We start from the raw sequence: 26,097 nt of genomic DNA, 5'->3' as shown, positions 1-26,097 counted from the left end.
TTCAGATAAGTGTTCTGTTAGCCTCCATGGAGATTGTCCTCATTGCTCCAGGAAGGTCTACCATTTCTTTCTCCTTCCACTGACCAGTCAGACCAGGTAAAAGAAGGATTCCTGAAGTCTCCATGATTTTTTCCAAAACTCTTTCTAGCTCCTTAATAGAGATAGGCACAAACTGGCTCACAAGTTCATCATGAATGTTGGCGAGTTCATGGTTCCTGGAGTCAAATTCATGGCAGGGCAACTATCATGAATTTCCCACGAACTTTGGTGCTATTTGTGGGATCATGTCTTGGGGGTAGATATCAGCAAGTATAGCCCCTCTCGTTCATCTATACATCAATTGTTTAAGGCAGATATGATTTCGGGATTAAAAAACTGGTGTGGAGAGGTAGGAAAAACATTCCAGTTGTGTGTTGCATATTGTGCCAGAAATGGGACTCCGCAGATGGCATGAGGAGAATCCAGGGTGTAAACTGCATGAAGCTTTTATTCCAATCCCAGGTTAATTCAGTCCCTGCCATCTCCACTGAATGCAATTTCCATTTTGATTTTGTCCAATTTAAAATCTCATTCTGCAACAAGCATGATTGATCCAGAGTTGACCCTACCTTTATCCTAGAATATTTAAGAGTGGAAATAACCCTCAATATTTTCAGAATTTGATTGAGTAAGCATGAGCTTTTTGGTAAAGCCCTGATTGGACAGGGCTGACTCTGTGGTAGAGGAGCCCTGATTGGCCAAGGCTGCCCAGGTGACAAGCTTGCTTTAAAGGGGAAGCCCCTAATTTCTCAGCTTCTGTCCTAGAGATTTACATCTTGTATTTTTTTTTGGGGGGGGGAAGATTTTTTATTTCCTTCTCTGCTGTCTGCAATCCTCCCCCCCCCCCCTCTTCAAGAAAAGAAAGAAAGAGGCTTGGCTGTGCTTGGCTCCTCCAATCCTCTCCCCCTCTTCAAGAAAACAACGAAAGAGGCTGTGCTTGCCTCCCCCCTCCCCTTCTGAGCCTCCCTAAGCACGTGCAGAACACTTTTCTGTTTCAATGGGGAAAGGGGGGAAGAGGAAGACCCGAGTTCAAATCCATATGAATTCAACAGGATTGACAATGGAATAAACAATTTATTTGTTTATTATATTTACAAAGTGCAGATTCAGCCCAGGACTGGGTGGCAGAACTGGAGAAACCAGATTAAAACCAGATCCAGGAGCCAGGGAGTGCCACAGTGAGATTTCTCCTTGGTTATCGGTGGGGGGAAAGTTTGGTGAGAAGTGGCCATGGTCCCCCAGAGGGCCTGTGGAGAGGGGTGAATCAGGTCGTTTCCTTCCATGTCATTTTTTTCAGTGGGGTCGGAATGGTGGGAGGAGGTGGAATCTTCGTCTGAGGGTGGGTCTTGGCAGCTTTGGCAGCCTACGATGTTGGCCAGCAATTTGGCATTTCTGTTGGCAGAATTCAAATATACAAAGAGGGGTAAAGCACCAAGCTGCTTAAAAGAATAAAATCGTTTTATTCAGAAGAGAAACAAACTTTGTATAGAAAGAGGGGAGAGAGACCTAAGAACAAAACAGACTCACTGAATAAGAGAATAAACTGCACAGGAAAGACGCCGGTTTGTCTGCTCCAGCTGGAGAGAGAGAAAGACTCAACCGTTGTTTTGCAATCGTTCAGTCTTTCTGGAGGTTGGGGGGGGGGGGGCTAGAAGATGCAGAAAGTCTCCAAAGAGCCAATCACAACACAGGAGGGAATCATTTGAAAAATATCAGGAAGTTCCTATTCTAACTCTGCTAAATGCACATCTCCTCTGATGATACTCTTCATATGTTTTTAAATCATACACACAGATCTTGCATATTCCAACAATTTCAAGGTAGGGCAAATGTGCCTGTCCAAAGGGAAGGAGGCCTCAGTTCAAAAGCGGAACTCCATCATCCTGTTCTGCGAGACCCGTGTTCCTGGGGTCAGGGTAGGCACAGGAAGAGTAGCTCCAGAAGGCAATTCTAAACAAGGATTGGTCAATATGCATAAAACTGAAGCTAGACGAGCCGGATGAAAAACAGGTCCTTCTTGTATTATGCTTGGCAGCAGGAGGGAGCTATTGATTGCCTTGACGATCACAGTAAAGTCACTGAAAAGCTTCCACACAAAGGTAGCCTTGGAGAAAAATGGGGGGGGGGGGGCAGGCCGGGAAGTATTGTCTGAGGTATTAGGAAAAAGGCGGGTGAAAAATGGTTAGTTGTAACCAAGTTATGAAAACATTTCTATATTTCCAAGAGTTCAAATAACTCACGGGCAGTATATAAGACAGAATTGTTGGGAATATAAACAATTCCAAGGCAGGCCATGGAGAGACTGCAATCCATTGAGGGAGACGAACGGGAGTCCTGTCTTGGACTCTCAGGTTCAAAGTATTCAGCAACTACTTGGATTATAGTTTTGTCACGTGTACAAAGAAGAAAATGAAAGAACATCCTGAGGGGAGCAGCAAGCTCTAACTAGACAGGATCATAACAGCCTTCTTTCTACAGGGACTTCTCCCTGTCTGTCGGCCGAATGCTGATCTTAAGCTTTTCTTCTAGAAAAGTCTCTGGCCCATTCCACACACGTTGGTTAATGCTCTTTCCATGCACTATAGAAGTTGATTTTCCTGTTCTGCACTAGAAAATCCAGCTTCAAAAACACATTGAAAGTTTGTTATCCTACATGTGCGGAATGAACCTCTCTCTCTCTCTCTCTCTCTCTCTCTCTCTCTCTCTCTCTCTCTCTCTCAAAATAACACGATGCACCCTGTGATCTTGCTGTGGGGCAGAAAGCTGGCCGGTGCTGAACTCTGCCTTTCCTTCCTGTGTCAGAACACCTGCCACCAGTAGGCCTTAAAACATGACATTTCTGGGTCAAGACACAGGGAGGGTTCTGCTCCTGCACTATTCAACCTCTCCCCCCCCCAATTGTTTCCATTAATCTCTTCATTTATGTCAAACTGCATTTCAGCAAAGCAAAAAGTCCCAGATTTGCAGATGGATAGATGTTTGCTGTGCGACTCATGCAGTATTTATCAGCCTGAACAATCTGTAGATTTATTCATCCTTCTCTTTTGAAAAGTGTTGTGGTTTTAAAATGACAAAAGGGTTTGTTAGTGCTCTAGAAATGCATCACAGTAGGAAGCTGACAGCCGTCGTTTGATGAAGCATATGAATGTAAAAGAAATATGTAAATTTGTGTCATCATACATTTTCTTTTTCTTTAAGAAAGTATGCCAGGTGTAAATTAAGTTTGTCCCATGTGTAATCCCCCAAACACTAATGAAATGGAATACATAAAGTCGAGTTTATTCTGTTGAATCCTTCCCTGTTACCTTCTCTCTCAATTTTACCAGATGGGCTAAGAGGAGATGAAAGGAATAAAAATAACCTGTCAAACATTGTATTCTTTCCTTGTGTATTTATATCCCAAGCCTGCAAAAGCAGAGAAAAGAAGATGAGAGGGTAGGGACCGCCATCTATTTCAGCTAACCAAGGGTGTGGCAAATAAGCACTGTGCTGGATCCAGATTTTAATTTTATTCCTCTTTTCATCCATTTCATTCATACTGTATGTATTTAAGCAGGTCTGGTCAGAGAAAATGTGCTTTAAAAAAACAAACCTGCTGCAGCCCAGACAATCTCCTGAGTTTCTCAAACAAGGTAACTCCTAACTTGGGCCCATTCCGCACAAGGTTCAATGTGGCAACTTGCTTTCGGAAAGAAGAAACGGAATTTTAAATAGTGGAATTCGTCGTTATGCATACCTGCCTTTGTAGTGGAATCGAGTTGCGTTTCAATCGTTTCCCACAGGTTTCCGGACTCGGCAAAAATCGCTAGAAAGGAAGCGATTTTTTGGGGGCTTTGTCCCGCCTCTGGCCGTCAATCAAATGAGCAGCCAATGGGCGGTTGTTACCATGCTCCGGAAAAGGCCCTTTGCCTTTAAGAACAGGTTTTTTAAAAAAAAAAGAAAAATAAACGTTGCAATGAATATGCCTTGATTCCTTGATTCCTTGCTTCGTCCTAACGTAGAGACCCATCTAGCTGGCAGCTGGCGTGTGAGCTGCCGATTCATCGTTGCCATGCTCCCCCGAGTGAAAAGAAAAATCCCCCCCCCCCGTGCACGGGCGCGATTTTCGGCCGAAAATAAAGGGAACTTGCAAACGGGGCTGTGTTGTGCTTGGTGACTTGAGGGGAGCTTTGAAGCAGCTCTGTGGAGGGACTGCAGCCGGAGAAGCGTCGCTGGGTGAATGAAGGCTCGCCGGTTCGTTGCTCTCCGCTCGCTCCGAGAAAAAAAAATGGCAATCGCTTCGCCGGAAGTTCAGAGGAGAAAGCCAGGGGGAGGGACTTTGCGCAAACTGCAACAATGGTAACTCACAGAACTTTTTTGAGACTGTTGCAGATTGTTTGCAAGATTGTTTGCTCACCACCTCCTTAGGCAGCCTATTCCACTGCTGAACTACTCTGACTATGAAAAATTTTTTCCTGATATCTAGCCTATATCATTATACTTGTAGTTTAAACCCATTACTGCGTGTCCTCTCCTCTGCAGCCAACGTAAACAGCATCCTGCCCTCCTCCAAGTGACAACCTTTCAAATACTTAAAGAGGGCTATCATGTCCCCTCTCAACCTCCTTTTCTCCATGCTGAACATTCCCAATCTTTTCTTGTTACAATGGCCAATCTTAGCTCACTGTCAGCTTTGGCCTTTCTGATGATTGATCTACAGTGCCTATTAACCTGTAGGTACTCTTCTTTAGAGCTCCGTCCTTCCCTCCATTTCCTGAACATTTTCATTTTCTTTCTTAGTTCCTCTTGAAGTTCTCTGTTCATCCAAATAGGCTTCTTAGAGCTCCTGCAGTGTTTTCTTCTTTCTGGGATAGTCATTGATTGAGCATGCAATAGCTCTTGTTTGAGTAGCGCCCATCCTTCCCTTCCAGCATTCTCGTCCATGGTATGACACTCAGCATGTCTCTGAGTTTATTAAAGTTTGCCCTACGAAACATCCGCGTCTGGCTACATGCTTCCTTGCCTCCCCATCTCAAAAGGAATTCTATGAGGACATGGTAACTTCCCTCTAGGGTCCCCACCTCCTTCACCTCATCCACCAACTCTTGCCTGTTGGTCAGTATTAAATCCAGTATGGCTGAACCTCTTGTGGGTTCATCTACCATTTGATAAATGAAATTGTCAGCCAGGCAGGTCAGAAAGTTGCGTGACTGAGGATGCTTTGCAGAGTTTGTTTCCCAGCACACATCTGGGAAATTGAAGTCACCCATGATGACAAGGTCCTGACGCTTGGATATTTTCTCAAGCTGCTCACAAAGTGCAGCATCCACATCCTCTCGTTGGTCAGGCGGTCGGTAGCAGACACCAACCACCACACTGTTTGTTTTCCCCTCGCTTATTTTCACCCAGATGCTTTCCACTGTAGATATGCTCTCCTTCACTAGAATTTCCTGACAGGTAAGCCCTTTCCTCACATACAGTGCCACTCCTCCACCTCTTTGATCTATTCTGTTTTTTCTGAACAGTTCATATCCATCCACCATTACATTCCAGTCATGAGAATCATTCCACCAAGTTTCTGTGATGCCTACTAGATCATACCTTTCCATCAGCATGAGAAGTTCCAGCTCTTCCTTTTTATTGCCCATGCTTCGGGCAATAAAATACACTCCCTATGTTGATCACCTCCTTCTCCTTGTGGCTTCAGTTTAAAGCTCTCCTGATGAATCTCCCCAGGTTCCTGCCAAACACATTCTTCCACAGTTTCGATCAGTCCATCAGGTGCTAGTAGGCCTTCCTCAAGAAAGCCTATCCCATGGTCCCAGAAACCAAATCTCTCCTGCCGGCACCAACTACGCAGCCACTGATTCACCTCCATTATCTTCCTCTCCTGATGCATTTCTCTTCCCTTGACAGGCAAGATTGAAGAGAATACCACTTGTGCCCCCATTTGCTTCAGCTTCCTCCCCAGATCTTGATAGTCTTTTTTAATAGGAGCGATGGTATTCAGGGACATGTCATTCATTCCCACATGGACCATCACAAATGGGTAACGATCCGTCTTTAATTTTCGCCCCTGGCAAGCAACACACCTCTCGGGTTAGGGGGTCGGGCCCAGCCACATGGCGATCCATTCCTCTTAGCAGGGAGTCTCCAATTACCAGTACGCTCCTTTTTTTCCCCTTCTCAACTCCATTTCCTTCTGTCCCTATGGCCTTCTGTCCCCATGGCCTCTTCACTTTGCGGGATTTGCCATCCTTCTGCAGGGCCTGCAAAACGGAGTTCTTCCACCAGGCTTATGGTTGAGGCCGGCTCCTCTTTTTAGATCAGTCCCCCCCCCTACATCTACATCAGCAGTGACCCCTGGTTTCCGGATAGTTCTGCCACCATCAGGTGGGGTGGGTTCGGTGGGCTGGGGATTGTTTTTTGGTGTTTTATGTATTAAGAGTTTTATGGGGGTTTTACATGTTGTTATCCACCGCAAGCCTCGGGGGGCGGCGGGCTAGAAATCCAGTGATGATGATGATGATGATGTATTTTAATTGTATTTTTCATTGATTTAGTGCTACATCTCCCTACCATTATTAAATGTTTTTTCCACCAAGAATTCCTTGCATTTATTAAAATTCCAAAAACTGTTTTATTGGATTATTGTGCTGACTGATGCATGCTAAGGAATCATTTTGTTTTCAAAATGCTTCTATTTGCCTCTGGAAGAAAATGGGGATTCTTGCCCCCCTGTTTCCCAACCGTTCACCCAGTTTGAGACTCTCAGTGCCCGTTCACTTTCTCTGGTCACCTTTTGCCACAGTTGTACCCTCATAGGGCTTGTTTCCTATGTGCCTCAGCTTCTTGGAGAGGAGAGAAGTTCATTGCACAAACATCCCTTCACATGAGATGTCAGTGCTGCAGAACAGACCAAAATTCATTTGAGTATGGTTGTTCTTTCCCATCCCTAAGATTAAAGATGGAAGCCTTTGTTTACCCAAATAAAATCAACAGGCCATCTTCCAATGATGTCTAGGTGGTAAGCTGTCTGAGACATTTATTAACGTAGCCTCTGAGTAGTTTGGGTTAGGGATGGGCGCTTCGGCGTGGCAGCCTCCGTGATCACTGAAGTCCGAGGCAGTGTGTAGGAGGCCAGCGCCATGGCACGGAGAGGAGGGGTGGCACCTGCAGGGCTCTCCCAGCATTATTGATCCCTGAAGTGAAAGTACTCTGGACTGGTAAACAGGGAGGAGGATTGTTGCTGGGATTTGTGCTGCCCAAGTAGTGGGGTGTTTTATTCATTGTTTTATTGGGGGTATTGTAAACTGCCATAAGCCAGCTTGGTCCAGGAGTGGCAGTCAAGAGAATAAATAAATTATTGAGGATAGGCTTTCTTGAGGAAGGCCTCCGAGTGCCACTCCAGGGCCAAGTGTCCAATTGACACTTGGCCCAACTCCCGGAGCCCACACCACTAACTCTTCACTCCTCCCGAGCCACCATCCTACCCAGATGGCTGCCAGGGAGGAGGCTCGCCCAAAGCGACTTTCCTGCCGCCCTGCGACTGCCCTCGACCGCCGAGGGGCCTCCCCGCTACACCACCCCCCTCCCCGCACAACGCTGCCCGCCTACCTCGGCCAACGAACCTGACCCGCCATCCCCGACGGCCCCACCACATGCCTTTGCCGCACCCGACACAAGAGTCCATCCACGCCCGACCCCGCCCACCCCCTTCCCACCCCCACCCCACAACTCACCCATCGCCGCTTCCCCGATCCCTGCCTCTCCCCGGCCGTCGCCGCCACTGACGCGTCCAGGCCCCAAACAGAGCCCTGCCCAGCCGCTCCGCCATCCTTGGCCCGCCGCCGTATGCGCTGCCGCTGCAACGCTGGCGGAGACGCCGCTGCTGGCCCGCCCGCACTGCCGCTGCAACAGCGGGGCCGCAACGCCACCATCCGCCCCGCACCTCCAACGCCACTGACACCGCCACTGCAGCTGGGCCGCCCGCGCCGCCGCTGGAACGCCCCCGCTCCAACGCCGCGGCCACCGCCGCCGCTGGCCCGCCACTCCCCCACGCGCCACGTCGTCGCCCACCCGGAACAAGTGTCCCCGCAGCTCCCGGCCGCTGAGGACCCGATGCCGCCGGACGCAGGTAGGCCGCTTCCCCCAGATGCAGCCCCAGCCGCGCTTCAGCCTTCCATGGTCCGCTGGGGGGAGGAGGATAAAGGCTTCTGCAGCCCCACTGACCCCATCCACACCTACGCAGAAGCCTTTGGGAGTCGGGGGGTGGGGTCCTACGGCCTCTAGCGCCCATTTTATGGTCACTTAAAATGGGCTTTAAATCTAGTAAATAAATAAATAAATAAATCTTAATCCCTGCCCACGGTGCCACGGGCGCCGCGGACTAAATAAAGATGCAAAGCGCCTGCCGATTGGCCTCTCTGATTGCTGCCCCGCCGCCAAGGAAGCACCTGCCAGCTGCGCGCACCGCGGCTGGCGGGTGCTTCCTGACCGCCATGTCCCGCATGCCGGCGGCCTGCCGACACGCCAGCTGTGAGATCATTATCTAGCGCCCGCTGTATTGTAAGTACAGCGGGCTTGATTACTAGTAAATAAATAAATAAATATGGTTTTCAGGTGAATCTGCCATGTGAAATGGGAGCTATTATGGGAGCTATTATAGAGAGCCTCTTGTGGTGCAGGGTGGTAAGGCAGCTGACATGCTGTCTGAAGCCTTGACCATGAGACTCGGAGTTCAATCCCAGCAGCCAGCTCAAGGTTGACTACTATGATATACTGGACTTTTTTTTTGCTGATTTTTCTTTTGTTAGGGGGAAATAGTTTGAAAATGTGTAGATTTGAAGATTGTAGGTTTTTGAGTTTATATAATAATAAAAAGTGTCTAATTATTAGTTGAGCCTCTTGTGGCGCAGAGTGGTAAGGCAGCTGTCTGAAAACTTTGCCCATGAGGCTGGGAGTTCAATCCCAGCAGCCGGATCAAGGTTGACTCAGCCTTCCATCCTTCCGAGGTCGGTAAAATGAGTACCCATCTTGCTGGGGGGTAACCGGTAATGACTGGGGAAGGCACTGGCAAACCACCCCTTATTGAGTCTGCCATGAAAACGCTGGAGGGCGTCACCCCAAGGGTCAGACATGACTCGGTGCTTGCACAGGGGATACCTTTACCTTTTTACAACGATGTAGGCTAGATATCAGGGGGGGGGAATTTCATAGTCAAGAGTAGTTCAGCAGTGGAATAGGCTGCCTAAGGAGGTGGTGAGCTCCCCCTCACTGACAGTCTTCAAGCAAAGGTTGGATACACACTTTTCTTGGATGCTTTATTTATTTATTTGTTTGTTTGTTTGTTTGTTTGTTTATTTATTTATTTATTTATTTTCTAGATTGATATACCGCCCTCCCCGAAGGCTCAGGGGATGCTTTAGAATGCTTAGGGCTGATCCTGCGTAGAGCAGGGGGTTGGACTAGATGGCCTGTATGGCCCCTTCCAACTCTATGATTCTACGATTCTAATTATGGGAAGAGGGGGGAAAGAAGGATACTATTGTTAACAAGTGACATGGGAAAAATACAATCAGTTCCCAGGGCCCTTTGCAAAACCAAGTGTGCATTGCTGAGCTCACATGCACCCAGGCCACTTGTACATGCCTGGTGATGTGCTGGACAGGTAGCTACCTGTCAAACTCTGCTGAATGGCTCAGTAAGCACTAATTCTGATCATCAATCAGTGTTCGTGACTGGCGATTGTGATGTGAACCCAAAGATATTCAGGCATCTGTACTGCCCAGTATACAAACCTTCATCTTTCCCCAGCCAATACCATCTCCTTTTCTGGGAGCAAAATAACAGTTTCTAGGACAAAGACGGAGCTCTCTCTTCTCAGGAAAAGGCAGCCCTGTGAAAAACAATTAGAAGTTATTGTGACAAATCTGTTTTCTTGTTTGGTCATTTTGTCCATACTTCGGCATAGGCCACAATCCATCAAACTCATTGAAATTATATGCTTTTGGAATTGAATCATCCATGTGCAATGGGTCCACTCAAAGGATTGTCTCCTGGAGTTCTTAGTTTATGCAGAAAAAATCATCCACACGTGGAACATCCACATAAGGGGCGAGAATCCTTGCCCCCTGCCCCCTCCCTGCTCCCCCATCCCCTCCTTACTCGCTGGCATGTCTGCAGGCAGGGGCGGGGCCAGGCCAGGGGGACCCAGCACTGTACATCACTGTGCTGCCCCCACCCTCGCCAGTCTCCCAAGGCAGCCCCTGCTCTCCAGAGGGTGGGAGCAGCCTTCGAAGACTGGCAGCGGCAGTGACGCCAGGGCACTGAGTGTTCTTCAGTGCTCTGGCACTGCTGCTGCGGTCCATCTACTGCTGCAGTCCCTGCCCATAGACTTCCGTGCCCATAGACTTCCGTTGGAGGGACCGCGCCGGTAGATGTTCCACATCAAAACTTTTTCATACTACTTTTTAAGCTGGAAAAATATTTAAAATATATACACGTAACAATTGACCCCCATGGTTAGGGTTCAGTGACAAAGATATGGAGATCATAAAGCAAATAAAGCCATCAGTACTGAATTTGGATGCAACAAGTACCTCATTGAAGGCACAGTGTAGATCAGGGGTAGTCAAACTGTGGCCAGCAAACGCTGGCAGGGGCTCATGGGAATAGTAGTCCATGGACATCTGGAGGGCCGCAGTTTGACTAGATGTTCTCCAGAGTTCTTTGGGGTCTTTCCCCCTGTGTTATCCTAAACTACATGAAAGCCCCAATGACCTGTCCTTATAGAAGAGCATTTATGTTCACTCAGTTAAATTCTTTTCTCTCAGCCATGCTGGAAGGCTGATTCAGTGCTTCTAAGTGTGGATCTGATCGGCTTGAGTTCTTCTCATGAGTCAGCCAGCTGCCTTCTCCTCTGAGGATGAGGAGATAGAGGAATCAAGAGCTGCACCAATGGAATGCCTGTCTGAACAGCTGGATTTAGAGTCAGAACCAAAGGAGATGAGGGCTGCTTGTTCTGGTAGGGGACAGAAAGGCATAAATCAGTTTTTCTCTCACCTCTAGGGTCTCCTGAGCTGGCAAAGCATCAACGATGAAAGCAGAGATTGGTAGCTGCTCAAGAGAGGAGTAGGAGTGCTAGGTTAGCATGGCATTGATTGGTCTTGGCTTCTGATACAGAGATGATGTAGGGCCAAGAATTCACCTGGGTTTCAGGCATAAGCCAGTTAATCAGGCTGATAAAAGGAAGAGTCTGTAGTCCAAGCCTCATGGTAAACAGTGTATGCTAACTTTGTGCTTGTTTTTCAGAGAGGAGCCTGTATCTTAATTCCCTGCCTAGCCTATGGACTTTGCTTCCCAGTCCTTCTTGCTTCCTTGACCATGGATGGAACAATCGGATCTTTTGCAGAATGGTTTACTAAGCCTGATTTATTTATTGCCCAACTACCCTATAATTCTGGAACGCCCAGGAAGAGTAAAAGCTTCAGACCTTGAATGTACATGACATTTGATTAATTGCCATTGTCTGTGTGTGCCCCTGTCTGTGCTGGCAAACACCAGGCTTAGCATGACACCTGACAGTTCTTATATTATATCAGAATATGAAATCTGGTGTGATTTGAGAGAAAGCTATTGGTCCTTCCTCTTTATAGGCTATCCCAAAAAATCATCCAGTTTTTCATTATAGGTGAGGATTGGAAAACTACTTTAGCAGTTGGCTAAATATTCCAATATTGCCTGTATTGTCTTTTCAATGAGTCAAAAGAACAGTAAGATAAGAAAGAGTGTATAGATGCCTCTTGCTTGTTCTTTAGATTATTAAATGTAAAAAAAGTGAATTGAATGAAAGGATAGTAAATGACCTAAATAATAAGCAGTTTTGAATGTTATGGAAATCATACACTGCTTTTAAATAACAAGAATTGTTTGGAAAATGTTTTGCTGTTATTCTGTCTTAAAAACAGAAATTAACAGTGGGTGAAATCTTTCATTACTTTATTCAGAATCTCAGTTTAAATGGATACTGCTTTATGGCGGGGAGCATGCTGATTTCTGTTGCAGGTTGTGGAAGTATTTCATATTTAAACGAACTGTATCTGTGGTAGCGTTTCTTTTTGGCACAAAGAACTCACAAGAGCTGATGCAATAAAATAAAGATGATAAGAAACATGGTTTAAGTTGCTGTTTCCTCTCCACCTTTTCCTTCTCACCACATTCTTCCCAGCCTCTTAAGCTCAGCCGTCCTGAACTACTTCTTCTCTTCCTGGAGACAGCCAAATAGGCATCCCTGATAACGTGATCATTGCCTGGCACTTGGGTAGTCAAACTGCGGCCCTCCAGATGTCCATGGACTACAATTCCCATGAGCCCCTGCCAGCGAATGCTGGCAGGGGCTCATGGGAATTGTAGTCCATGGACATCTGGAGGGCCGCAGTTTGACTACCCCCCTGGCAGCTACTTGATGTTACCTTTCATGCCCTGAGAAGTGTCTGTGTTGAAGCAGCTTTGATGACCACGAACACAGAGTGTTGGAGTGTCCTATTTCTCCTCTCTTTTCAGCAGTTCAGCCCCACAGAACTCCCTCCGTTCTTCTATCTGCACAGAGCTCCAGAAGATCTCAGCACAGAGTAAGCAGCCAGCATGCCTGGCTTCCCTCCACCTGGGCGCCTCTCTTTTTCTAGAAGCATTCTCGTTTCCTGGTTATGCATTACATCATCAAGCCGAACACAGGCCATCCGACGAATGCTGGAACCAAGCCCAGAAACAGCTTCTAATAGCCCTAAAGGGGAGCTCAGAGATCTGTAGCATTAGCAAAACGATCCTCTGCCCAAGAACTTCCAGGAACTGCCCACTTTGTGGGAAACCAATTCTCTGGCAATTTGAAAGCCACTGAACCGCTCTTTTGTTCAGCTGATTCATACACGGTTTATTGTGTGTTGCTAATATAATGCTTACCCTAAGGACTTCAGCTGGAACGAACCGACATTCCAGATGCCCATTCAGAAATGCACCTGGCTGGCACCCTATTTTGGATTTGGCCTGAGGCTTAAGGGTATCTCTTATTTTTTACCATGATAATAGAAACCTGGTTGTTCCTGGCCCAAATGAACACCTGCAAATGAACCCAGGAAACTGCCTTATACTGAATCCAACCCTTGGTGCATCCTAAGAGTATTGCCCGGGTATCCAGGGTCTCAGGTGGAGAGCCTTCCCATCACCTACCGCATGATCCTTAACTGGAGATGCCAGGGATTGAACCTGGGAACTTATGTATACCAAGCAGATGACTTGCTGGACTGCCTGCTTTTCTAGTACTATTTATCTGTTCATTGTTTGATGTATTTACTAATATCCTGTCTTTCTGCCTAATGAAGACCTAGTCTCCTCTCCTCAGCCCTGTGAAGCAGGTTAGGGCAGGGGTAGTCAACCTGTGGTCCTTCAGATGTCATAGAATCATAGAATCATAGAGTTGGAAGGGGCCATACAGGCCATCTAATCCAACCCCCTGCTCAACGCAGGATTAGCCCTAAGCATCCTAAAGCATCCAAGAAAAGTGTGTATCCAACCTTTGCTTGAAGACTGCCAGTGAGGGGGAGCTCACCGCCTCCTTAGGCAGCCTATTCCACTGCTGAACTACTCTGACTGTGAAAATTTTTTTCCTGATATCTAGCCTATATCGTTGTACTTGAAGTTTAAACCCATTACTACGTGTCCTTTCCTCTGCAGCCAATGGGAACAGTATCCTGCCCTCCTCCAAGTGACAACCTTTCAAATACTTAAAGAGGGCTATCATGTCCCCTCTCAACCTCCTTTTCTCCAGGCTGAACATTCCCAAGTCCCTCAACCTATCTTCATAGGGCTTGGTCCCTTGGCCCCAGATCATCCTTGTTGCTCTCCTCTGTACCCTTTCAATTGTATCGACGTCCTTCTTGAAGTGAGGCCTCCAGAACTGCACACAGTACTCCAGGTGTGGTCTGACCAGTGCCGTATACAATGGGACTATGACATCTTGTGATTTTGATGTGATGCCCCTGTTGATACAGCCCAAAATGGCATTTGCCTTTTTTACCGCTGCATCACACTGCCTGCTCATGTTTAGTTTACAATCCACAAGTACCCCAAGGTCTCGTTCACACACAGTGCTACCTAGAAGCGTATCCCCCATCCAGTAGGCATGCTTTTCATTTTTCTGACCCAGATGCAGAACTTTACACTTATCTTTATTAAATTGCATCTTGTTCTCATTTGCCCATTTTTCCATTGTGTTCAGATCTCGTTGAACTCTGTCTCTATCTTCCGGAGTATTTGCCATGGACTACAATTTGTCCATGTCCGTGGACTACAATTTGCTGGCAGGGGCTCATGGGAACTGTAGTCCATGAGCACCTGGAGGACCATAGATTGACTACGCCTGGGTTAGGGTGAAAGGGTGTGAGAGGCTCATGGTCACCTGGAAACTGCTATGGCAGAGCAGGGATTCAAATCAAGGCTAGATTCAAATCAGATCCTGGCCTGAGACTCTAACCAGGCCACTGAGCAAGGGATGGATGACGGACATGCTACGTGCAGAAGCCTCCCTGACTGTCTTTTCTCAAGCCTGCTTTTTAATCTCCGGGTCGATCTGTGCAATTAGAGGAGTGGAACCTTCTGCTCCTTATCAAAGACAGCCTGCAGGTGTAGATCCCCCTTCCCTCTTGCTCTCTCGGCCCCTCTCTGCCACAGGGAGAGCCCAGGGAATATATGCTTGAACAACACAGCAGTGCTCTCAAAACTGACTTTTAGGAAGTTTGGAGTTCAAGCGTTTATGTCCCTTGATCTTGACTAGCCTCCTTTTCAGCTGGATACCTTATTTCCTTGTATGTTGGAGCGGTTCTGCTTTCTAGCAATAAATCCCTCTTCCACTTCATTTCTGTGCCTCTGAATTTAAGCCCTCTATTTCCAGCCACACTTAAATCCCTCTGTTGTACTCTGTTACTGACAAATAGGTAGAATTTTTAAAAAAACATCCGAACAGAGACACCTCTAAATGCCCATGAGGAAGCTAGGAAAGCATTGTGAAAGAGGTGGCAGTGCTTACTACAATTCCGGGAATGGATATGTTGGTGGAGGGTGAAAGAGGAGAAGGTACGTCAAAACAGGGCTTGTCTGCGAAACAATCAGACTCCTGACCACGTCTGGGATGAAATTCTATGGAGAGAGAGACGAGTGCTCCCAGCATGCTGCCGGGGTGGCTCTCATGCCTTAACGGTGTGAATCCTGAATAGGCCTGCTTGTCTGGAGAGGTGTGCTTTCATGCAAAAGCTGATACCTTAAACAAAACTTCATTGGTCTTTGAAGACTTGAACTTTGTTCTGCTGTTTGGGATTGTATTTCCCATTCCCAGAATGTGCCAAGCAGAAAAGATGTCACAAACCCCAATGTATTCATTAAGTATTACTGTCAGAAATCAGTGGTTCTCTCACATATTCATGCAATCTGTTTCTTGGAAGCCTCGGCTTTGATATGCCTCTAACCATTTCTCTAGCCTTTGATCAAACCCTGTACCTGTCCCCATTTGTCACACTAAGCCAGGTCGGTGCATTCTTGGGAGGAGGCACAGGCCGCCTGCAGCCCCTGCGGTTCCGTCTCCCGGGGTTATGCGGCTCTTCGCACTGAGTTGTTTTGCCCTAGATCCCACCGAGTCTGTTTTTCCCGCTCAAACTGCGACTCAGGGGAGCTGGTCAGTGGGAAGGAATATAAGCGACCAGATGCTGTTGTTCCTTAGCTTTGGCAACGTCTCAGTAAGGTTCACTCATGATTCTTCCAATACATGGATCTTTGCACCAAGTCAAGGTCTCTTATTGTGGCTATCAGTAGGAATCTCACAATTACCAAGCCACCACTTTGGGACACAAATAGCAGCTCATTACTACGGTCCAGGTATTCAGGCCCTGCCTGCCTGCTGCGAAGACCCCTAGTTCCCAGCTCCTTGATACGAACCCAGTGAACCCACGCTGGATCAGGCCAGTGACCAAAAATCCAGATGACATCAAGAGGTCCACCATTCGGGCCAGAACTCCCAATGCCCTCCCACTCCTGCCCCCCAAGCATCAGCATCATTGCCTCAGACATCTTGGTCTAGTGGTTAGGAGGAGTGTGGACTTCTAATCTGGCGAGCCGGGTTTGATTCTGCGCTCCCCTACATGCAGCCAGCTGGGTGACCCTGGGCTCACCATGGCACTGATAAGGCTGTTCTCACTGAGTATTAATATCAGGGCTCTCTCAGCCTCACCCACCCCACAGGGTGTCTGTGGTGGGGAGAGGAAAGGGAAGGCGATTGGAAGCCGCTTGGAGACTCCTTTGGGTAGAGAAAAGCAGCATGTAAGAACCGACTCTTCTTCATTATCTATCCCTTGTGGCTAAGAGCCACACATGGACCTCTGCTCCTGTGGGAACATTCTCTGTTTCCCTTGACCCTCATGGTACCAGACAGTGGCAGGGCTCCCGTTTTCAAAGTGGGACCCCAATCTGTGTGTCTAGCTGACTGTCTGGCCTCGAGTATGCAAACTCATTCCTTGAGATGCAGCAGCTCCTTGCACTGAACACATGTCCTACCTGCCTGCCTGTTGTGAAGATCCCTAGTCTCTAGCTCCTGCTTTGATAATTGTATCCTGCCCTGTTCTCTCTTCCTTGCCTGTTTGCCTGTGACCCTTGAGCCTTACAGCCCATATCGTAATGTGAATGGTGCACAGAATTCCCCTTGCTTCTTTGTATTCTTACAACGATCCTGTGAGGTATGCTCCATTGAGATATAGCGAATGGCCTCTAGTCCCCTCCCTGCTACACCTGTATGAGAAGCCAGGCAATCTCTCCACTGTGGTTGAAGCTCACTTCCAAGGTTCTGCAGGCATCAGTGACACACGGGAGATTTCTTTGCATGCCTCTGCTCTGAATCTCAGCCCTATTTCGGAGGACTGCCAGAATGAAAACCAGGATGTGACTCATGCATCTTGCCACACACGGGGATAGGCAGGTAAAGCTGGGTAAACTAGCTGGCTTACCTGTCCTCTTTATGCTTAGCTATTCAGCAATTCCAGTTGCATTTTTAAAAATTCCCACTTTGTCTTTTGTAGAATCAGTGTGCCAATTCTCCCAATCTCCCACAAACTGCTTTCCAGTGGGCAGGTGGCTCAGGTGCCTCCCAGTCAGCGTTAATGTTTCAGCTTCATTTCCCTTTGTAACTCCCCCCCCCCGCCCCTTGCTCCTACACAGCAATGGAGAGTTGGGTAAGACACCCCCCCCCCCCCGTAGCTTTATACCTCTCTGGCCATGCACAGAAAATTTTCAAAAAGGGAAAACTTTCTGTGATTGGCAAGAGCTGTCCCCCCCCCCAAACCTGCCTCCCTATAGGCTAGCACCCCCCCCCCCCAGCCTCCCACACACACACTTGCCTTGCATTGCAGCCAGCTTAGCATGCTGCAAGACCAAAATGTGTTGCAATCATTGCCTAGGCTCCTCTAGGGAGCTCAGCCCCTTCCCCTCCCCCTTTGCCCTGGGACCAAAGGCGGGAAGCAGAGAACGGGGGAGCTACAGGGCAGTTCCCATTGTCTCTTGTCTCTTTGACGTTTCAGTGGTCATCTGAAATACCCAAATTGCACCAAATCATGATTTGGCTGTTTCAAACAGCTGTAATTCAGCCAAACAAATCTCTGACTTTTCCCAAAACAGCTAATCCACACCCAAATCAAGCCTGATTTGCGTACTTTTTGGCCAAAAACAGTCCAAAGCACACATGCCTATCTTTCACATCTTCTGCTGCCTGTTTCTTTCTTCACTGGTGATGTTACACATGGCAGGACTCCTGCCTTATACGTTGGCACACTACTCCATAACCCATGGTACACCACAACAGTCAAGGCTTGAGACCAAACCAGACAAGCCAGAATCCATCTTGGAAACCAGGACATTCCTCGGCTTGCCCTTTGCTACAGGTTGGAATTTCAGGTGCCTCTGGACTCTGATCCCCCCCCCCCAATAGTTTTGCTGAAAGCGTGGTCGGGCCAGAACTGGTTTGGCCAGGGGCTCTTGGACAATTACTTTGTCTTCTCACACTTGGCTGCTCTGCCAGGGGTTAAGCCCATCATCCAGTCAATAGATAGCACCATCTCTAGGATGACTCCTTTTGTCTAAGGCCATCAACAGCCATCTCTGGCTTGGGCCAGCACCTGGTTCAGTGGAAATTTCCACTTGCCTTATGCCTGGCTTGCATCACATAGGCCAGCCCCCCCCCCCATATAAACAGCGGCTTTAGCAAGCCCCCTTCGTGTATTTCAGATATGGGACTCCTCTGAATCACCCTGCACATTCCCCATGCAGCCTGCTTTCTCTTCCCTGTCTGCTCTACAGGAGAGGGAATTATACTGGACCCTCTTTCCCCAGCCGATTCTACTCTATATGACTGCTTCTTAGTGTGTTAGATATATTTCTGTTTTTATTATTTTATTTACAATAAAGACTGTCACTATTTTTATAATTTACCAACAGTGTCTGCCTTGAGTTCTTAAGGGTTCAATTACCTGGTAAACTCTGGCATTCGATCCTTTAATGCTACGTTACCTCCCTCTCATTCTGCTAGTTCCCCACAGCTTAATACATGTCCAGCAGATCAGGGGTAGTCAACCTGTGGTCCTCCAGATGTTCATGAACTACAATTCCCATGAGCCCCTGCCAGCAAACGCTGGCAGGGGCTCATGGGAATTGTAGTCCAGGAACACCTGGAGAACCACAAGTTGACTACCCCTGCAGCAGATGTTCTGTTACTGAACCATATCCCCCTTTCTTGCAAACTAATTGTCCTCCTAATTGTCATAAAAGTATTCATCAAAATCAGACATGTAACTCATTGTTAGTTGAGTAAATGCCACTTTTTAAGTCACTGGATAACCTGAACCATCACCAGGAAACCAGAAGCATTTGGGCTCTCTGTTTAAGGTGCAGACTCATTTACGGATAGCTCTTGCTATTTGTAAATGAGTCTGCATTATTTGCTGTCAAGGTCTTGCTGTACAGTGGAAAGTAATTTCTCCCTGCTTTCTCCATAGAAACTCTTACGTAGCAATTTGATCCAGCGGAATGTGCTTGCCAGTAAACTCTTCTGCTTGCAGGAAACCGTCCATATTGCCAAGAGCAGAAAGCAAAATTTGATTGTTTTTTTATAAAGTAATTGGCTTTAAATTTTAATTATCCAGTCCTATGGAAACATCTTTGGACTTTGCAAATATGAAATTCTTCCTCTTTTGCAGTGCTAGAACTCAGAGTTTCCCAGACTGATTCTGCACAAGGAATCTGCCCCTGGACAGCCTCTGGTTGCTGGCAGGTTTCAGTGCTGCTTCCATATCATGTCAGCAATCTGAGGCTGTCCAGGGGCTGGCTCGAGTTCTGGCCAGATTTGCCTCAAGATGAGGGAAATAGCCAAAATTGGATTTGCCACCTAGTATCACACTTCATATCAGGGAGCAACTAGGGGCAAGCTTGTGTGGCATGACAGTCCCTGCAGTGTTTTGCCCACCCTTATACCTGTCCTCCCCTCTCCATTTCCTGCTCAAGAACTATTTTTTTTAAAAAAAAATGGTGCAGTGTGCATTGCTGCGGGACCACAAAGCTACTTTGCCTAAGTTAAAATAAAATGTTCCCTTAAGTGTCCATGGTCTTTTTGAGATTGGACAGGCACAGTCCCATTTGTGTTTTCTGGCTTTGGGGAATGAACAGGAAAATAAAGTGTGTGTGTGATGAAGCAGCCCTCTCCTCATCAATTAGATGTCTGTGCTCTGTGTTTTTAAGCCTTACTGTTTACACACAATCCCTCTTCGGAGTCCAGTCACAATGTTCAGCCCCTCACAATCGTGTTCTACAATGTAATTTGCTCCTCCTTCCCTGCTCGGCTCTTTGATTCCTATTTTCTGTGAGCTCCTCCAGGCAGACCTTTGAAGCTCCCCGCCGGCTAGTGTCACGCTTATTTGGAAAGCATTAAGGCCCAGAACTCCCAGCCATTTTGCAGCTGTGTAAGAACCTGGGAACTAGAAGCCAGTCTCTGGGTTTGGGTTAGGGGTGGGACCCCCCAAGTCTATACGTATAGCCCCTGTTACCCCACTGTTCCCCATCTTCACCAATTACTCTGTTCTATGGACCTCCTGAAGATGCCTGCTCTGCTGTAATCCCCAATAAAGACTGTACTGCTTTTGGACTAAATGGAGTCGTCGTGTTTCTGTCTTAAAAAGGGATTTTTCTGCGGGCTACTTCCTTAGGATCCTGACACTGCCTTCATGTTGGTAAGAGTATGCTGGCTACAATGAGAAGATAGCACTCTGTTTTCAAGTTTCTTTACTTTTGAGTTTCCTTCACCCCAGATCTGAGAAACAACGTTAGTAAAGCAGTAAGGTTGAGGTGCCCTGCCTTCCTTATCTGCGTTAATGGGCAAGGGTGAGAACTGGCACAGAGTGGCATCTCTCTCCTCACCTTCATTCAGCTGCTGGAAAGTCGTAGAGGAGCTCTGAGAGAGTACCGTCCAGCCCAGGGGTAGTCAAACTGCGGCCCTCCAGATGTCCATGGACTACAATTCCCAGGAGCCCCCTGCCAGCATTCGCTGGCAGGGGGCTCCTGGGAATTGTAGTCCATGGACATCTGGAGGGCCGCAGTTTGACTACCCCTGGTCCAGCCTGTGCCATTGTACCTGGAATCAGTGGATCGTATAAAAATCATATAAAGGAAACGCAGTTCATATTTACAGCTCATCTAGAGAACCTGTAGATGGGAAACCCAGTCTGCAGATAAGCATGCATTTTTTCCACTGCATTGTTTCTAGGGAGTATCAGTGGTGAAGACCTGGCAGGGAAGCAAGAACTTAATTGAACGATATTTTGACCAGCTGTGTGTTCACTTGTATGAGCCAGTAGGAAAACTCTAGCTGGTGTGTCTGTGTGTGTGGGAGAAACGGGAAAGAAGAACAATAGGGCATAGAAAATGCCCAGTAACAAGGTGTTCTTGCATATGAGTGTCTTCTATAGCAAGCAATTTCCAAGAACTCATCTATTATAGCATAATATGCTGTAAAAATAGCTTCGAGAGTTAGCGCTTTCAGCTTACTAAAAATACTTCCAGAAATGAGTTGGCCACTTCTGATATTCCAGTTTTTGTAAAACTTTGTTTTAAAAGAATTTGCTTTGGGGAAGTAAAATGGGCAGTTGGAATTCAAGCAGGCTTTAAATAAAGTGAATATAAAGTGAATATCAGCCTAATTTTTTAATGTAAAGAAGAAGGGTTGGTTTTTATATGCCGCTTTTCTCTACCCGAAGGAGGCTCAAAGTGGCTTACAGTCGCCTTCCCTTTCCTCTCCCCACAACAGACACCCAGTGAGGGAGGGGAGGCTGAGAGAGCCCCAGTATTACTGAAGAAGAGGAAGAGTTGGTTCTTAGATGCCGCTTTTAGATGCTCCTAAAACTCAGTAATCATGTCAGGTGATTAACAATAGTAATAGTGACAACAATAAATGAGAGAACAGTAATTAATAACCTCAACATTCTAACAGTCCCATGGTTGGTCAGTTCAGGGCGTTTAAATTTATGAGAGGGAGGCCCAGGGGCCCAATATATGTTGCTAGTTTCGGTCAACCTCAACCAAATGCCACAATCCTAAGCACTACACCAAGCTGGCTATTTCAATATTCATTTGAGAAGCCCAAATATCTAAAGAATAAACAAATGAGCCCTTGGTAATTCTTACCTTTGTGTTGTGAACTTAAAATGTGCTACTCATGGAGCAATGGGAGATCCATGATCCAATTTCCCCTGGGTAAATTCCTGTCAAAGTTACTTTCCCCAGGGTGGAGAAGGAGAAATCACATAGCTGGATGTGGTTTCCATTCTAAACTCCCCATAACAATTAGGTTAAGGAAGCAATTGCATCCAGAAACCAGTGTCTTCATGGGGGGAAGGGGGATTCTTTTATCAGTATCATGGCTCAGGTGCATATTCTCCTCCATCTTTCACAGTACATTTAACTTCACTTGAAACCAGAACCTGTGACAGCACTGGTCACCTTATTTGATTGGATTTCAAGTAGGTGCGTTGGCACCACCCCTCGCCGCTGGCCGTTTTGGGCCTGAATGGCCGCTTCAGTCAGTGTGATCAGTTCTTTTCTGAAAGCCCCAGCTCACCCCGTCCTTCCCATTTCCAAACTGTCTTGGGGCTGAAATTTCTCTGGCGACCCTGTCATCCACTCCGGAAGCTTCTTACTGCGGAGGTGACGGCTTGAGCAGAGGTGACCGCTTCACGCAGCTCGCAGTTACTTCCTTGAGCGGCGGCTTGACGCGGCATGGGCGCAAACGCGCGTGCGTGGCAGTCCGCGCAGGCGCGTCTGTGCCGCCGCCATGCCAGTGGCCGCGGCTCCCCCTCCCGGCCCCTCCGGGCCGCGAGCAAATTGGCCACCAAGGCGGCCGATTAGCTTGCGGCTCAGCAAGCTTCTCTTCCCTCCCCTCCCGAAGCGAGAAGCTTGCTAGGCCGCGAGCTAATCAGCCACTTTGGCGGCCGATTTGCTCGCGGCCTGGCGAGCTTCTCGCTTCGGGGGGGAGGGAAGAAGGAGCCACGGCCCGGCACCAAGGCCTTCATGGCCCGGCACCGAGCCGCGGCCAGCGGGTTGGGGACCACTGATCTAGTCCAACCACTGATCTAATCCAACCAACGATCTAGTCCAACCACTGGTCTACTCCAACCCCCTGCACTATGCAGAACACTCACATCTCAATTGCTCATCTACTGTAACCTGCCACCCCTTTGCCTTCACAGAATCAGCCTCTCTGTCAGATGGCTATCTAGCCTCCTTTTAAAAATCTCAAAAGATGGAGAACCCACCACCTCCCGAGGAAGCCTGTTCCACTGAGAAACCGCTCTAACTGTCAGGAACTTCTTCCGGATGTTTAGATGGAATTTCTTTTGAATTAATTTCATCCCATTGGTTCTGGACTGTCCCTCTGGGGCAAGAGAGAACAATTCTGCTCCAGCCTTTTAAATACTTGAAGATGGTTATCAAATCCCCTCTCAGTCATCTCCTCTCTAGGCTAACCAGACCAAGCTCCCCCAACCTTTCTTCATGTCTTGATCTCCAAACCCCTCACCATCTTTGTTGTCCTCCTCTGGACACGTTTGAACATGACTCGAATTGAACCAATAAATGTTAAGATTTATTGTATATCTGCACATTATCCATTGGACCTCTTGTACCTGTTCTGATGGATTTGTGACAGGGACACAGTCATGTGTTTGCTGGGACTGGCATCTGTCCATGTACAAGGCTGTGTGTGTGGTCCCATGATATACAAAATACAGCTTTATGCTACACATACCCAGGAGCACCCTGTAGATATCAATCCAGAAAACTGCCTATTTTCACAATCAGCCCTGGCACTGTTACTGTTGCACATCCTGCCGTCTAGTCACAGCTCTCATGTGGGCTGAGGCTGCCACATGAAGTCCCACAGCTCCAAAGAATGGCAAAAACATTAGCATTTCTGTGCCTTTGTGCTGGCTCAAAAAGCTAATCTACATATATCTCTGTACATGGTGTTTGGGGTTTACAATGTCCTTCTTATGCAGTATTAGCATGTAACAGCAAAGGGTTATTTTACAGAACATGAAGTCTTTAATACAGCAAATATAATGTGTGGATAACTGTCAAGTCTGTGAGTTTGGTAGACACAGGTTCAGGCTTCTTTAGAACATCAGCTCTTTATTAGCTGCAGCACCAATAAGAACACCAAACAGCAAACACTAGAAAACATCAAACTTATACATACTTCAGGAAGCCCGATAAGTAACAGATTGGTCCGTAACAGAGCCCAACAATTGGTCCATGGGGAGCGTCTCTTGGAGATCAGCGGCCGGCTACTTCTTTTGCGTGTCACTTTAGCAAGGGTCAGTGAATCCTAGAATCATAGAGTTGGAAGGGGCCATACAGGCCATCTAGTCCAACCCTCTGCTCAGAATCAGAATCACAGAACCATAGAATTGGAAGGGGCCATACAGGCCATCTAGTCCAACCCCCTGCTCAACGCAGGATCAGCCCTAAGCATCCTAAAGCATCCAAGAAAAGTGTGTATCCAGCCTTTGCTTGAAGACTGCCAGTGAGGGGGAGCTCACCACCTCCTTAGGCAGCCTGCACAGTGCCCTGCATGCCTCCCCCCTAAGGGTGCAAACAAAGTCCTCTAAAGACTGAGGAGGAGTCTGAGTGCATCAGAAGGCCCCTTTCAGCTTCGCCTTTGAGTAGGAAAGCATCAGTGACAAAAAAACAAATTAGGCTGTGTGGCAAAGTCAGCAGGATTATTGCCCTTGCATTTTGTCAAAACAGCAACAGCACTTTTTGCCATAAGTTTCACTGCCCCCCCCCCACTTCCACCCACCCATTTCTGTTCTACCATGTTATGGGCTGCAGTAGCATCCCATATGCTTGAACCAGTCACAGGAGCTTGCAAATGTGGCAGCCAATAAGGAATCAGTACCCAACTTCAGCCTCCTTCTATCGGAGTCTCCTCCTTCCTCACAGCCGTTCAACGAGAGGCATACATGGGGTTAATCCATTATTATCTTCCGAGTGACAGGTGAGGAGAAGCCACCTGTCATGGCTCTGGTGAGTCCCCCCCCCCCCACACACACACAAAGCTCCCTGCTGTGTTGTGACTGGAAATTGGTGGGAAGTGACATTCCTTAGGAGGAAATGCTTGCTAACTTGACCACCCCCTAGGCCTCCCCCTGACCAGCCCGGAGCAAGGAATTATCAGCCTTCTCACTCCTGAGGAACTGCAAGAATAAGAGAAACATGGAGTCCATATAATGGCAAAGCCCTAGCGTAGCAGCCTAGCAACCTGGAAGTGACCTTTGCCCCATCCTCTGCCCTTCCTCCCTCCAGTCTCCCAGTATTTGCCAAGGCACCAGATGGTGGGACCAGCCAACACTGGCAGTGTGCAACATAAGCTTCACCCCAAAAGGGCACACAACATGCACTCCTGTCACTACAGTCAGGACTGCAATAACTGAGCCAGAATTTTCCATATTTTTAATTTTGTATTACACCACAATTTTGCTCTAAGACTAATCAAAAATGTATAAGGAAGACTACACATTGAACTACTTGTAGAAAACAGAATGATAAAGCAGAAGCAATGCAGAACGCAGAAGCTGGCTGCTCAGACATGGTCAAGACTCAGGCAAGACTGTTATAATATCAGCATCCTACTCTGAAGGGGTTGCTGATTAGTGCTAAGAGGAAGGGACTAGAACAATTCCAAAAACAGAGTTCCCATAAAATTTCAAGCAGGTATCCAGGCAGAAAAGGCTCCTCCCTTCAAGTGGAGAGGATAGGTTTGAGGTTGTCTGAGCAAATGACTAACCTGGATTTTACTGAAGGGCAAACGGTCTCCCGCTGACAGCATTCTCGCAGGGGGGCACCGTTAGAATCCTGTTGGTGTCACTGCATCCCCCAGAAGCATCTCTGAAGAGCTGCAGACAGGATGGATCAATTCACGTTACCACTTACCTCCATGTGGTGTGTTAGCATCCTCCTTCCTAGTAGAGCATGTGATCAAATGCTGTTCGTATCCATCCAAGCAACCAGATGGCTTTCCACACTGGTCCCATACCCAGTAAAGGAAACAGTTTTCTGAATCTACTGGCAAAAGTAACAATTGCTACATGGAATCGCATGGATTCTGTTTTCAGGCTAAATTATCACTCACACTTAAAAAAAAAAACAATGCATACTTCCTGAACATCGACATTTATTTCAACACAATTCAAGATGGCAGCATACTTACAATATTATCTAAATAACTTGATACATAAGACATCAGGGAAAATCTGGACAAAGGGGGAAGAGAGTGAGCGGAAAAAGAAGAAATAGAAACTTATAAAAGGAACAAAAAATGAAAAAGACCTAGCAAAATAGAAAGGGAGGGGAGATGTAAGGGGAAGGAGGGGAAGAGAGACAGGAAAAGGGAGAGAGAGAAAAAGGAGAATTTTCAAAAACCATTCTCCCCTCATCAGAATTGGT

The 26,097-nt window shown here is 47.3% G+C and overlaps 1 long non-coding RNA gene across 2 annotated transcripts; it reads right to left on the bottom strand.

Moving 5' to 3' along the window:
* Positions 1–1,144: 1,144 nt before the first annotated feature.
* LOC143819988 (uncharacterized) lies at positions 1,145–25,533 on the bottom strand. Of its 2 annotated transcripts, none has more exons than XR_013225190.1 (3): positions 25,439–25,533; positions 9,819–9,916; positions 1,145–1,431 (listed from the first exon to the last, which is right to left on the bottom strand). It is a non-coding gene; the product is annotated as an uncharacterized LOC143819988 (long non-coding RNA). The 2 variants fall into 2 exon arrangements; XR_013225189.1 differs by lacking the exon at positions 25,439–25,533 and adding an exon at positions 11,083–11,186.
* Positions 25,534–26,097: the final 564 nt, after the last annotated feature.

Source organism: Paroedura picta, chromosome 10, assembly GCF_049243985.1.
Source record: "Paroedura picta isolate Pp20150507F chromosome 10, Ppicta_v3.0, whole genome shotgun sequence".
NCBI lineage: Eukaryota > Metazoa > Chordata > Lepidosauria > Squamata > Gekkonidae > Paroedura > Paroedura picta.
Note: the sequence above shows the minus strand (reverse complement) of the source record. Positions and strands in the feature narration are given on the sequence as shown.